Source organism: Squalius cephalus (assembly GCF_949319135.1).
Source record: "Squalius cephalus genome assembly, chromosome: 13".
In the NCBI taxonomy this organism is placed as follows: Eukaryota; Metazoa; Chordata; class Actinopteri; order Cypriniformes; family Leuciscidae; genus Squalius; species Squalius cephalus.
In genome coordinates this window covers 9472958-9486749 of record NC_137134.1, presented here as the reverse complement: position 1 = coordinate 9486749, position 13792 = coordinate 9472958, and the positions used below count along the sequence as shown (strand labels likewise).

General features: G+C 38.5%; 1 long non-coding RNA gene across 1 annotated transcript in view; it reads right to left on the bottom strand.

Annotated features, from left to right (window-relative positions):
• Positions 1–2044: 2044 nt before the first annotated feature.
• The window catches only part of LOC307169331, a 52134-nt gene continuing 40386 nt past the window's right edge, over positions 2045–13792 (bottom strand). The window contains exon 5 of the long non-coding RNA XR_013823087.1: positions 2045–2290. This is a non-coding gene — a long non-coding RNA (uncharacterized lncRNA). The remainder of the gene's footprint in view (positions 2291–13792) is intronic.

Genomic DNA, 13792 nt, shown 5'->3' with positions numbered 1-13792 from the left:
CATAATTTAAAAAAAATAATAATAAAACAATATGGATCATAAATTCCATATCTTTGTTACTTACTTTGTGGAGAAGAGAAGATGAGTATCCTTAACTGAATGGAGCTGCTTACACTTACATGTTCAGTTAAACTAAAAAGACATGATTGTTAAGAAACCTACAATTTTTAAAGTTATCATTTGTAGACATTTTAAGAAATAAATCATTTACCTGTTGAGAGTATGCTGAAAGTCTGTGTACTTGTATAGCTGAGTAGAGTTCTCAACGGGCCTGAAAATTACAACCCGACCCGACCCGGCCCGTGGCTTTTAAAGCCCGGACCCGATGTAACCCGACACATAAACATGAATTATCTGCCCGAACCCGGCCCGCGGCCCGATGCCGCGTCGGATTTTTTTTTCTCTCATACATGTATTATCATGACCAGCAGATGGGAATTCAAATCAACCTTTAATGTTCATGCCTTTTAACAATACAAACAACTGAAACAATAAACTTTAAATATATAAATAGGCTGTAGTAGCGACGGTGAATTCACCTGCGGCAAGTTTACTTCTCACCAACTCCATCTTCTCCAGACTAAAGGCGTGCACGCAGCGGCGTCAGGTCTGCCGCCGCCCCTCTCCATGATGCACGTTACACGCAGCAGCAAGACTTTCTTTACGGTGAACAGCAGCGATGATTAATAAATGTTTTTTTTTTTTTTTGTTGGTTTTTTTTACTGAGCGGAAAAGATTAAGCCCGAGGTCCGACCCGACCCGAGTCATTTGATTATATTTTCGACCCGAACCCGGCCCGAACCCGCGGGTCCCGTCGGGTTTGTCGGGCCGACCCGACCCGTTGAGAACTCTATAGCTGAGCTCCAGAGCATCAGCAGTGAGGAGGCTTAACAGTTACAGATTTGAAAAACAAAAAGGCGGGAATAAAGAACCCTAAACTCCAACACTAAGGACCATTTCAGCATTTAAAGGGTTCTTCAGGACAATACAGTTCTAAATAGAACTGTTACTACGTGTAAATAACCATCTTTTTTTTTGGATGAGGTGTGAATAAATTGTAGCCATTTAATTCTAAACCAACATACAGTTGGAAAACGGAATAAAACCAGAGCATTTGAGCAACAGAACACACATCTCCTACTCATATTGCTCCGTGACGCGTCAACGGTTGCTTTGGCCAGGTGGTGTTTATAGCATAGGGGGCGGGACGCTTTACATTCTAGAGAGCATTTGATTGGACAGAAGATGTGATGAGAAGCTGAAGTCCGCGATGACGTCATAAAAATCCGTAATCCATCTTAGCGGAAGTGGGGGACTGTATGTTTTGAATGTTTATATATCCTAAATGTGACTTGCATTGCATTTCAAGGTACACATTTACAGTCTTATCAGTTCTTTCCCTGGGAATCGAACCCATGACCTTGGCGTTACAAGTGCCAACGCTCTGCTGTTTGAGCTACAGGAAAGCTGAAAGTAAACTTTCCTTTTGTTCTGACTTCGTAATCAGCACAGTATTCTGATGTTCTTGCACTGAACACAATCAATGTGTATCCTGATTTTTGTGTCATTTTTCACATTTAATCTAGAACTACACCCTTACACCAACCTCTGCCCTTACTACTGATTTCTCTCAACATGGGGACAAGAGAGCTGTCAGTCAATAAGTGGGAAAACAAAGTAAGTACTTATTTGAAAAAAATAACGTAGTCAATGTAATGTAAAAGTAATGCATTACTTTACTAGTTACTTGAAAAAGTAATCTGATTACACAACTCATGTTATTTGTAATGCGTACCTTCAACACTAATAATCATAGTGTATATTGCCACTAATAAGTGTACATTTAGAATTACTCATCTCTTGAATACCAATTAAAAGCATACAATGGCCTGGATAAAAGATGAGTTTTACCACATCAAATAATCTATTGAAAAAGTTTGGATTCCTTTGGTAGAATCCCACAATCCTTTATATGAAAGAAATCAATTGAAATAGAGATGTCTGACATGTACTTTACTTGAGTTTCCTCTGCAGTCATGCTCCCTGCTCTCAGAGGAAGGACTTTGAAGTGCACAATCATTAGAAATGTCATTTGGCCTCATCATTGCTGTTGATGAAAGACTGGCTTTCCTTCAGCCTCTGCCAAGCGTGTTCTTTGTCCGTCTTCGCTTCAATAGCTGTTTGCTCCAGCTTCTAATCTTCACATGGTCTTACCCTTCAATCCTCCTTTTCTCTCTCAGACTCTAGGTTTCGGAGGCGGCAGATACATTCTGGAAAGCATCATAGGCACCTATACAAAACAGAACAAAGGCTGCGATAAGAGACGGAGATTGTTGTTTGTCCTGTTGGGTTGGTGAGTCCAGTCAGACCAGACTTTGATCTTCCAGGAGGACGGATTGGAAGAAGGTGGTTCCTCGGTTCAGTCCGCAATAATAAGGTTCTGGTGTGAAGAAAGAAATCAAGCCTAATAGTTGAAATACAATGTTAAAAAAAAAGTGTCAAAGTGGTAGTTGCATATACTGTCAATGGAGAGACAGAAATCTCTGAGATTTCGTTTAAAATAGATTAATTTGTGTTTCGAAGATTAACGAAAGCCGTACTGGTTTGGAATGACATGAGGGTGAGTAATAGATGACAATTTTTCATTAAGGGATGGTTCGGAGTAAAATCAACCTATAGGGTCCTTTGCACCATGAACTCGAGCCTAACTAATATGTTGCTGGTAGTACCAGTTTGCAACAATTATTAGTTAACACTAAGTTGAATAATAAGTAATAATAAAAAATAAAAATAATAAAAATGTTTGGATATACTGGCTTTCTGCCAGGACTTCTACGTGCTTTTCCCTAATCACTGAAGTGACGTCAACGTGCGGGTTAGCAGTAGCATTAGCCATCAGGCAAGTGTTATTTAAAAAAAACTCCTGATCTACTTACAAACTTTCCAATGCCTCGTTTTATGAGTACAGAACCAATTTGTACTACTGTAGAAGTTTGGTACCATTCTGAGCATACATCCTAGGATCCATTAGAGCCTGCACTAAGCCATTCGGCTGATATCTCTAAATAAGCTCTAACTTTAATAATGTTCGACCAAGGGAAAAAAGGCTTCTGGGGGGGTGAGGGTGTTTGGCTCGAGGTCATGGTGTAAAGGACCCTAGGTTGATTTTACTCTGAACCATCCCTTTAACTTTTAAGTGAACACGATAAATGTAAGGTAAATGTAAAAATACTGAAAATGAGCATAGCCTACACAATGTGAGAGAATATCTGAGAGAAAGATTGTCAGTGAAAAATAATTTAAGCTACGTTGTGACTTCAGATGACTTGGAATATAGTGCACAAGTAGTATAGACCATTTTTATGATTATAATATAATATAATGGTTTTTTTTTTGTTTTTTTTTTGGTGCTTACAGCATCTGGCCCTATTCACTTTATTGAAAAAAGAACCTGAGACATTCTGTTAAGCATTTATATTTTTGTTCCACAGAAGAAAGTCATAAACTTTCATTTCTTGTCTAAGAAACACAAAACTTGTAGAGAGATGCAAAGCATTTAAAATAAAATAAAATAAAAAAATGCTTCTTGAATTGAAATCTTGCATTTGAAAACAGCGTCTAACATACACCCCCTCAAATGGCCTGTTTACAGGGCGATACTTACATTCAACACTGCACACCAGAAGAGCTCGAAGTTACCCAGCAAAAAAGCAATAACAACATTCATCACTGGCGGTAATCCTGCAGGTGGTCTGCTAGCAAACAGGGTAGCATGGCTAATGAGCTAGCTTGCAGGTAGCGACCGATCTGCAACAGGGTCCCCCATAACACCTGGGATATCCAGACCTTCATTCATATACATTACCTGAAAATCTCTGGTGTGGGTCAAAGGAGAAAAGTCATTTGTAAAACATGACAGAGTTAGTAATGACCTGCTAAGATCACCATCAGGCGAAAGTCATGGCATTAGCACCGCACAGATTTTGAAATATATTGGAGATGCTAAAATATATTATTTTGTTAGCAATTATATGACAAACTGTTAACCTAATCCTTGTATATGTATAAGTAAAGACTTTTTGTAACACAGTAGCATGCCAATATGCAATATAATGTAAAAAGAGGTTGCTTATATTTCAAGATTTCTGGACAATGAATTAACAGTACCGTCTTTCTTTAAATACTATTCTTCCCATTTTGTCCTCTATCAGTCTTGTTCTGAACATGACACATTTTTTAAGAAGTGCTTGAAGGTAATTCAAGGTTGGCCCGTGTGATTAAACCGAGACATGGGCTTAATTATCAAATTGATTAGTACTCCTATCTGCTCTAAGTGGCAGGACACAATTCTTCAAGATGCAAATAAAGTCTCACTCCCTAGGAAGCACTAGGTGATCTGAATTAAAAAGGGGTCATTTATTAAAAACTGTAGTATTGATGTTTAACACTCACATAATGGATTATTTTGTGATCCTTTATTTTAGCAGAACAACCTATTGGATGAGTAACTTGCAAATATGTTAGACAATCATAGCAGAGACTGTTTAAGTTTTACTAAAAACTAATATATATATATATATATATATATATATTTTAAAGTCACTAACTGAAAATACTATTGAATTTGCAGTTTGCAAGTATTCTGTGATATGACGAATTGAGTGCAATTTTCAAAAAGAAATACGTTTTTCATATTCACATTGCACTAAATAATACAAAATAGCCACCTCATTAATGTGTTAACTTTGACAGCCCTAAAACTAAATAAATTGAAACTAGAAAACTAAATCTACAAAAAAAAAAAAAAAAAAAACTTAATTGAAAAGAAACACACAATAGATAAATAAAATAGAAATGAGAACTAAATAAAAAAAAATATATATACTAACCCTAATTCAGCACAAAAGTCAGCCTTTTTAAGCATAAGGGTCTGATAGATGGAGGAAATGGTCATGAAACTATAAATTATGGCTGGTTTTGGTACAAGAAACATTATAAATGGACTTCAAGCGGAAAAACAACACAATATGCTATATTTAAGTTCACAGTATACCAATGTTTGACTATTAGTGTATCAGCAATGTAATTTAATGTGAACACTGACTTCTCCAGCTATACTGGAAAGAAAAAAAAAAGAAAAAAATAATAAAAGTACTAGAAGTTCCCTGAAGGACCTGTGAGAATTTAATTGGCTTTTCTTTTTCTTTTTTTTTTTTTTTTGTGACCACAGCCTCTCTCATTAAATTCTCCTCAGTGCATATTTTGACTGCATACAGTCTTGAAATGAACCTCCTTTCTGCTCCAAAACTTTGTGTACATATAAGAAAGTCAGGGTTTCGCTAACACAAATTAGTTTTATCTTGGACTGAATTATTATGATCAATGGTGGTTCTCTTAAAATGTTTCACTTCCACATGCCGGAAGTTTGGCAAAAAGATGCAGCGTCTTGTTCATTACTTGGGGAACTGGGGTTACAGTCATAATCCAAGACGATTCCTTTTAAAACTCAACACTGTGTCTGAAAATTTATGCTATGGGAATGTGAATACCCACTATGCCATACTGAAAGAATGTCTGCCCCTTAAAGAAGTGAAATCGTTAATTAACAAACTTAGTGGGCTATTAAAAGCATTATGAATGTGTGCGAAGAAGCCCAATCTGCCGCATCACAAACATCTTGTAAAGACACTCCTGACAGTAACGCAACAGAAGTCGTTACGGCCATAGTGTAATTTGTGCTCCGATGCCTAAGGGTGAAGGTATTCCACGCACCCCATAGGCCTGAGAAATAGCCTGCACAATCCAGTTTAAAAACACTTTTAAACACGCAGAAGCCCTGCTGTGTGCTCCAAATCGAACAAATAGCTACTGGAATTTTCGCCACTGGCCTGAGCAGTGGACATGAATGTTGTGAACCCGAACAGGGCATAAGAGATTAAGCCTATCCTGCTCCACAGATTGAAAAGGCGGAGGACAGAAGGCCTGGAGAACCGCATAACATGGCAGCCTAGGATGAAGAATAGCTTTGACTCCACCAAGAGCAAATTCCAAGCGGAGGGAGGCAGCTGACAGGGCCTGGAAATCCCACACTCTTTGAAATGAAGTGATAGCCACCTTAAGAGAACTTTCTTAGAGGCTGACTCCAGGGGCTCAAAAGGTACCATAGAGGGATCTTCCAGGACAAAAAAAAAAGTCCCTTGGTAGCCTAAGACGTCTCTCTCCCTGCAGGAAGCAAGGCACCAAAGGATGCCTCCTCAGGAATGCTCTGTCCATGAGTATGTGGAGAGCAGAAATGGCCACCACATCCACCTTAATTGTATATGGAGAAAATGGTCTTACAAGAACTCCAGCACTTAAGCAAGAGGGCAGTTAACTGGGTCCAAATGACGCTCTCTGCACCACAAGGAAAAGAGCCTCCACTTGAAGATGTACAATTTCCTTGTGGATGGATCCCTAGCACTTAGGATAGTCTCAACAACGTCAGTTGAAAGACCAGCACCTAAGATTGGGGCCAGACCCATAGTTTCCATAACTCCACCCGAGTTACATTCTAGTTTACATTCTGCCCCCTGTCTGAGACAGAAGATTCCTCCAAATGGGAATCTCCCAAGGTGAGCCATCCAGGAGAGATATCAGTTCTGTAAAACAAAATCGGGCCAGTCAAAACGGGGCTACTAGTAGTAAGCAAACCCCGTCCTGGCGTACCCAGGACAGGACTCCTGGGAACAGAGTAATCAGGGTTAAAGTGTACAGACAGAGCCTTGGCCACGTCTGTTCCATGGCATCCAGCTCCAAGGGTTCTGGAGGTGCGAGGGCTGACCAATGGTTCGTTTCCCAAAAGCATCGTTGGGCAACTATGGTTGCAATTTCCATTGAACTCTATTGGTAACGACGGAACTTGGGACCATAGTTGGCTTTGGGAAATGCACCCCAGAGCGGACAGTGGGTCGAATTCCCTGAAGCAAACAGATCCACTTCCTTGTCAGCCCCTCTGGGTAAACTTCTCCGTTCCTTTGGCTTCAGCCCGCCTTGACAGGATGTCTGGTCCCTGTTCCAGCACCAGAGCCTGCTCGGTGCTCACCAGCATGGGCAGCACCCCATTGAAACGAGGAGGACAATTCCCAAACTGGTTCCACAAACCTCATTCCACAGTTCACAGAACCCAAGGAGACACATTTGGCAGAAGTTGCCACGCTGCCATATGGTCTGAAAAGGGAATTAGTTTCTTGAGATAATCCTCCAGTGCAGGAGAAGTGATATGTTCGGTGCCCGGAAATGCTCTCCAGCAGGGAACGGCCAAACATACTTCTCTATTACCCTGCAAACAGAGGAAGAGGGTGTCCCAATTCTGCAATGTTCCCAGACAGAGATTGGACTCGATTTCACATATAGCGCTTCCTGAAGACAAAAAAAAGTTGATGTCTAATGCAGGCACCCCTTTATAGTCATATGGTGTGCCATTTCACATCATATGTCAATCTTTGGCCAATTCATACTTTGCAGTCACGTGTCTACCATGGATACCTGGCGGGCAACAAACGGGTATTTTAAACGTAGAGTCCTGTAGTTCCAGGTCTTTCTAGTAGCTATCAAGTCTGTTAGCAAGCTAACTGCATAACTATGGACTAGGATTAACTCCAAGGTAGCTAAATTGTGTAAAGCAGACAAGGTTTTTTAAGATAATCGAGCAGTAATAATTCCTCCGTAAATAATCTAGCTCTACTGTTGGGTCATCTCTGGTTCTCATTGAAAACCATTGATATCACAAACCTCAAAACAACCTATCACACACTTTTGTTGTTGTTGTTAGCAAAAGACGACAGCTGTGCGTTCACATCGCCACCGGCGAGAGCGTCAAAGTGCCCGGAAGTCATTCATTTTCAATTAATTTTGCCGCTCTCGCCAGCGGCGGTGTGAACGTACAGTTAGTCTAGCTTAGACTCATAACACAAACAGCTGACTCGCCGAACCAGCTGGTGGTGTTGATTGACGAAACTACAGGGTAACTTAAAGACACGATTAATTACATGATCATACACCCATTGTATTCAAACAAATGTTGAAATTACCTTTGATGGAGTGATGGAATGATCACTGCACAGACGTGTATACTGTGAATTATCTCATCTGCAGTTAGTGCATCCAATCGCACAACAACTATCTGGCATGTCATTTACACCTCAAAACACCAACTTTTGTATAGTAAAACTGGCGACGTCCTGACAAGATCCTTGATTATTTACTGGGTTTCGTTGCTGGAGAACGACGTTCTTGCCCGCCAGCCAGTACTTGTGATGTCACGTGCAAAGTATGAATAGAATCGCTATGATTTTACATGTGCTTCAGAGACCGGAAGTGTTCACACAGAAGCCTTCCTAAAGCGTCAACATTCAAATGCAGCGTTGAGTTCCCTCAAAAGGGAACTTAAAAAAAACAAAAAAAACATCAGTTAACGCATTAACTTGCAGACTTAAAACACTAAAACTAAATAAAAACTAAAACTGAAACTAGAAACCTAAAAACAAAACAAAAATAAAACTATATTGAAAACCAACATAATATAGATAAATAAAACAGAAATTAAAATATTATAACTCTTATGCAAATAAACATCTCCCTGGTCAAAGTGCTGTTCGTGTTGAAATGTGCAGTGAAGTCATGAAGTACTGAACAAATGAAAAGTCTCTTTATTACTGCTGTATGATCCAGTGATTTAACTTATAGGGCTGATGTTCAAGCATCAAATGATGGTCTCCTTCCTCACTTGTGCTGAAACAGCACTGGCTATCCATCAGAGAGGTCGGGGGTGGTCTCTCTCCTGAACACTATTAACAATTGTTCAGTTTCAGCATTCTTGATATGTCACTATAACCAGGTTAATATTAGTAAGAGATAATACAAAAGTGCTGGGGAGTAACTAAGTAGAAGGAGCAGTGCTGCTAACCTAAAGGGACAGTTCACCTCTAATTAAAAACTCATAATTCACTCTCAAGTCACTTCAAACCTTTATGACTTAAAGCAAAAACAAAGATCGAAATGATTTTTTTATTTTATTTTTTATATTTGTATTTAAAAATAATAATTATTATTATTAATTTTACAATCATATTGACATTTTCACAACATGTGATTTCATTGGCTAAATTGTGCAGTCCTTTGAACAAGCAGAGCAAACCTGATGCTCTTTTAAAAAATGAAGAAATTAAGATATAAATATTAGTTGTACTGTAAATTATAATTATTGCTATTTACACATTTTTTATTTTACAGTGCAATAGTATTATTATCTTATTATTATATATCTTCTATTTAATTCTTTGTATTTTTAAGTAATTATCATAGTATTATTAGTATTATTATTATTGATATACAATTACATTATTTTATTGGCCAAATGTGCAGTCTTAAAATAAACAGAACAAACCTTAAGCTCTAAAAAAAAATCATTGCAAATTCTCAATCAAACAAGCTTGTTCTACTGTAGCTTTAAGGCAAATGTAAATAAACTTTGTTAATTGTTTTAAATGTATATACTGCAATGTAAAATGTAAAAGGAGTTTCAGGTCCATTACATCACGGACTAATAGATTTAAAAACAACTTTTACCCCAGAGCCGTAAGAGACCTTAACAACACTGAACGTTTGATTACACCTTGAATAGTCATGATTCAATTGCACTATAACAATGTGCAATATTTTTACATGACACTTGTCAAGTTTCTGTATTGTAGTGTGTTAGATTTATTGTGTCTTAATTATTGTTGTGTTGTCATGTGTGGATGCACCATAAGGAATGCTAATTAATTTAATTGTATAATAAACGCAATGACAATAAAAGAAAATTGAATTGAATTAAATGATATAACAAATTCGATTTATCCCTACTTAGCAGCGAGTTCGACCTAAAATATGCCTACATAGAACAAATAATTTACATAATATGACCCCTTTAATTTAAAACAGATAAACATCAATTATAATGGAGTGATTATTACTTGTAGCAAATGAGAGTGTATGTATACAGGTCACATGTTTAAGGGTGATTTGCCTACAGTGGTTCAGGCTGCAGGACCCTTCCTTGAACATGTGACTGATACCCAAAGTGAGAAATCCAAACTGACCAATCAGAAGTTGACAATTTCCCCTAGTGTGCTAAGAAAGAGGGGGAAATGAAGCAGAGTAAATGTCTTTGTTAATTTTCAAATATCTTTAATTATTTTCAATCTTACACATGCTTTTTTTATTCAAAGTCCAAGTTTCTTGGAAGCATAAAAGTGATGTGGTTCTTAGAAATGAAAAACAGACAGAGTCCTAAGGTAGAAGTTTTGGATTCCAGATGGACACTCATTTCTCAGGAGACTGAGCCGAACGGATGCCATGCTCCAGTTTTAGTGCACTTTTTTTTGCTCTACTCCAATGGCTTCCATCTTTTTTGTTTCTCAATTTAATTTCAGGCCTCAACGAAAACCAATGACTTTCTAAATACCCTTGGTGTCCTCTCAGCTCTATAGCAATGCAATATGTATTTAACATAGCATCTGCCGGAGAGCCATACTGCCTCCTTTCTCAGGAAAAGACAGCCAGCAGAAGTGACGATGAGGGGAAGTCACTGATGGATGTTGAAGAGGTCATTTCAGATACATACTTAGCCTGTTCAAGTAAAAAAAAAAAAAAATCATGTTCACATTTATACTATAGATGTATGATATTCATTCAAACAAGGATAAAAAAATGGCATGAAACATTTAAAGAGGAAATGAATTTCAGCTTGCAGCCACATTTCGTCAGATGCTCACATAAATGATATTACAATTATCATATACACGCACCGGCTACTTTTTTTATGTAAGCCTTAAGAACTTCCTTAATTCTTCATGGCATAGATTCAACAATATGCTGAAAATTCTTCCATATTGAAGAGTCCATATTGACATGACACCATCACACAGTTTGAGTATTGACAACTCATTGTCATATTCAAGAAACCAGCTTGAAATGATTTGAGCTTTGTGACATGGGGATGGCGCATTATCCTGCTGGAAGTAGCCATCAGAAGATAGTCCACTGTGGTCATAAAGGGATGGACATGTTCAACAACAATACTCAGGTAGACTGTGACGTTTAAATGATGCTCAATTGATACTAAGGGGCTCAAATTGTGGGAAGAAAACATTTCCTACTTTATTACACCATCAGCAGCCTGAACCGTTGATACAAGGCAGGATGGATCCATGCGTTCATGATGTTTATGCCAAATTCTGACACGACCATGAATGTTGCTGCAGAAATCGAGACTCATCAGATCAGGCAACATTTTCCCAATCTTCAATTGTCCTGTTTTGGTGAGCCAGTGTGAATTGTAGCCTCAGTCTGTGTGTCTTCTGCTGCTGTAGCTCTTCTGCTTCAAGGCTGTATGTGTTGAGCGTTCAGAGATGCTCTTCTGCAGACCTCGCTTGTAAAGAGTGATTATTTGAGTTTCTGTTGCCTTTCTGTCAGCTAGAACCAGTCTGGCCATTCTCCTCTGACCTCTGGCATCAACAGAACTGCGGCTCACTGGATATTTTCTCTTTTTCGGACCATTCTTTGTGAACCCTAAAGATGGTTATGCGTGAAAATCCCAGTAGATCAGCAGTTTCTGAAATACTCAGATCAGCCTATCTGGCACCAACAATCATGCCATGTTCAAAGTCAATTAAAGGGCACCTATTATGCAAAATCCATTTTTACATGGTGTTTGGACATAAATGTGTGTTGGCAGTGTGTGAACACAACCATCCTACAATGATACAAATCCACGCACTCCTTTTTTTTAAATCCCCATTAAACCAAAGCATTCTCATTAGACATGCCGTTTTGATTCTCTGAGCAGTGTGACATCATCATTTTTTTTTTGAAGGTAATGCGCCACAAAATATACCAAAATTAGTCTGAGCAAATCATTTCACTCCAAACTGCTTTGTGAACGAGGGTCAATACAAAGGGACAGTACAAAAAGGTTTGTGATCAAGCTTACAGTCTCTGGATCGATACTGGTCACGGCAGTAATGAAAGGGAGAGCACGCACTTTATTACAGTTCATTTAATTGTTTTACGGATATAAAGTTTACCAGTTTATTAAGCACCCCCCGAAAAGGCATAAAGTATGTATATATTTGTTTACTATTACGAGTGGTTTTGTGTAATTCGCTGTGTATGTTGATGATAATACAAGGGAGAGAGAGAGTTTATGGATAATACATTAATGCGCACTTCTTGTACTGTGATTTATTTAGCTCTAACAGTGATGTTCTGGAGTGAAAACAGACGCTTCATCTTTTGTGTAATGTACAATAAACTTAAATAAAACTGATTAGCAAAGTTTTGGCCATCATTCGGATGGGGTCCGCTACAACAGGCTTGTAGTGGATAAAAGCAAGGTGACAACATAAGTTATAACCGTAATTAAACTAAATCATACCTGCTCTATCTCCATGCAGCATATATTCTCTTGCTCTGTAGGCATCGTCCGACTCCGGTTCGAAACTTCACATACACAATCAGACATCAGACACTTATTTTGCATCTTGTAAAAAGTAGCATAATAAGTGCCCTTTAAATCACCTTTCTTCCCCAATCTAATGCTCAGTTTGAACTTCAGCAGATCTTATTGATCATGTATACATGCCTAAATGCATTGAGTTGCTGCCATGTGATTGGCTGATTAGATATTTGTGTTAACGAGCAGTTGAACAGGTGTGCCTAATAAAGTGTGGCCAGTGAGTGTATATTTTAATACGATTACAATGAATTGAGTCCTAAGTCATTAGCTGTACTCAGCCATGTTTCATATTGCTAGGCAATCTGGGAAGGCCTGCCAGAGGAAAATTATTTATAATTAACTAAATTATCCTCTTGTAGTCTCAGAAGGGATGGAAATAAGTGACTGAGAGAATGAAAGATGGCTCAAATCAAAGTTTACAATGAAAACTGATGTAATCATATTACTTTCAAAATGTTTTTATATTATACACTATATTTTACATTATATTCTATTATATTATAGCCTAAAATCTAAAATTTTGTTATAACATCATAATGAAATTCTGGCAATTTTAACATTTCAGAAAAATTCTGGAATTTTTATATTATTTATGACTAAATAATGAAAAACCGGTAACACTTTACAATAAGGTTTCAAACCTGAGAGAGGTTCAGGAGTTTGTCAAAGCAGATAGCACCAACTCAGCACCAGGTCCAAGTGGAGTGCCCTACGTGATCTACAAGAGGTGCCCCAGACTCCTTCAGCGACAATGGAAAATCAAAGTCATCTGGTGAAGGGAGAAAGTGGTGCAGCACTGGATAATTGCAGAGGGTGTCTGGATTCCGGAGGAGGAGAACTCAAGCAAAACCTACCTGATCCAACACCATGTTCCAGATAAGATCAGGGACCTCATTCTGAACTATTATAACGTCTTTATTTTGAGAGTCACCTCTTGATCAACAACATCTGCATGTCATAGGCTGGAGAAAGGAATAATCACAGGGTGCAATTAGTGATCTTGTTCGCCTTAGCCATGCATATGCTAGATAAGGCAGCAGAGGTGGAATGTAGAGGCCCACTCACCTGGTCAGGTGTGCAACAGCCCCCCATCAGAGCGTTCATAGATGACCTGACGGTGACCAGAACATCTGTAACAGGCTGCCGATGGATCCTCCAAGGCCTTGATCGCCTCATCAGCTGGGCCCGAATGGACTTTAATCCAGTCAAGTTCCGATCCCTTCTGGTGAGGAAGGGAAACGTAACCGACAAGTT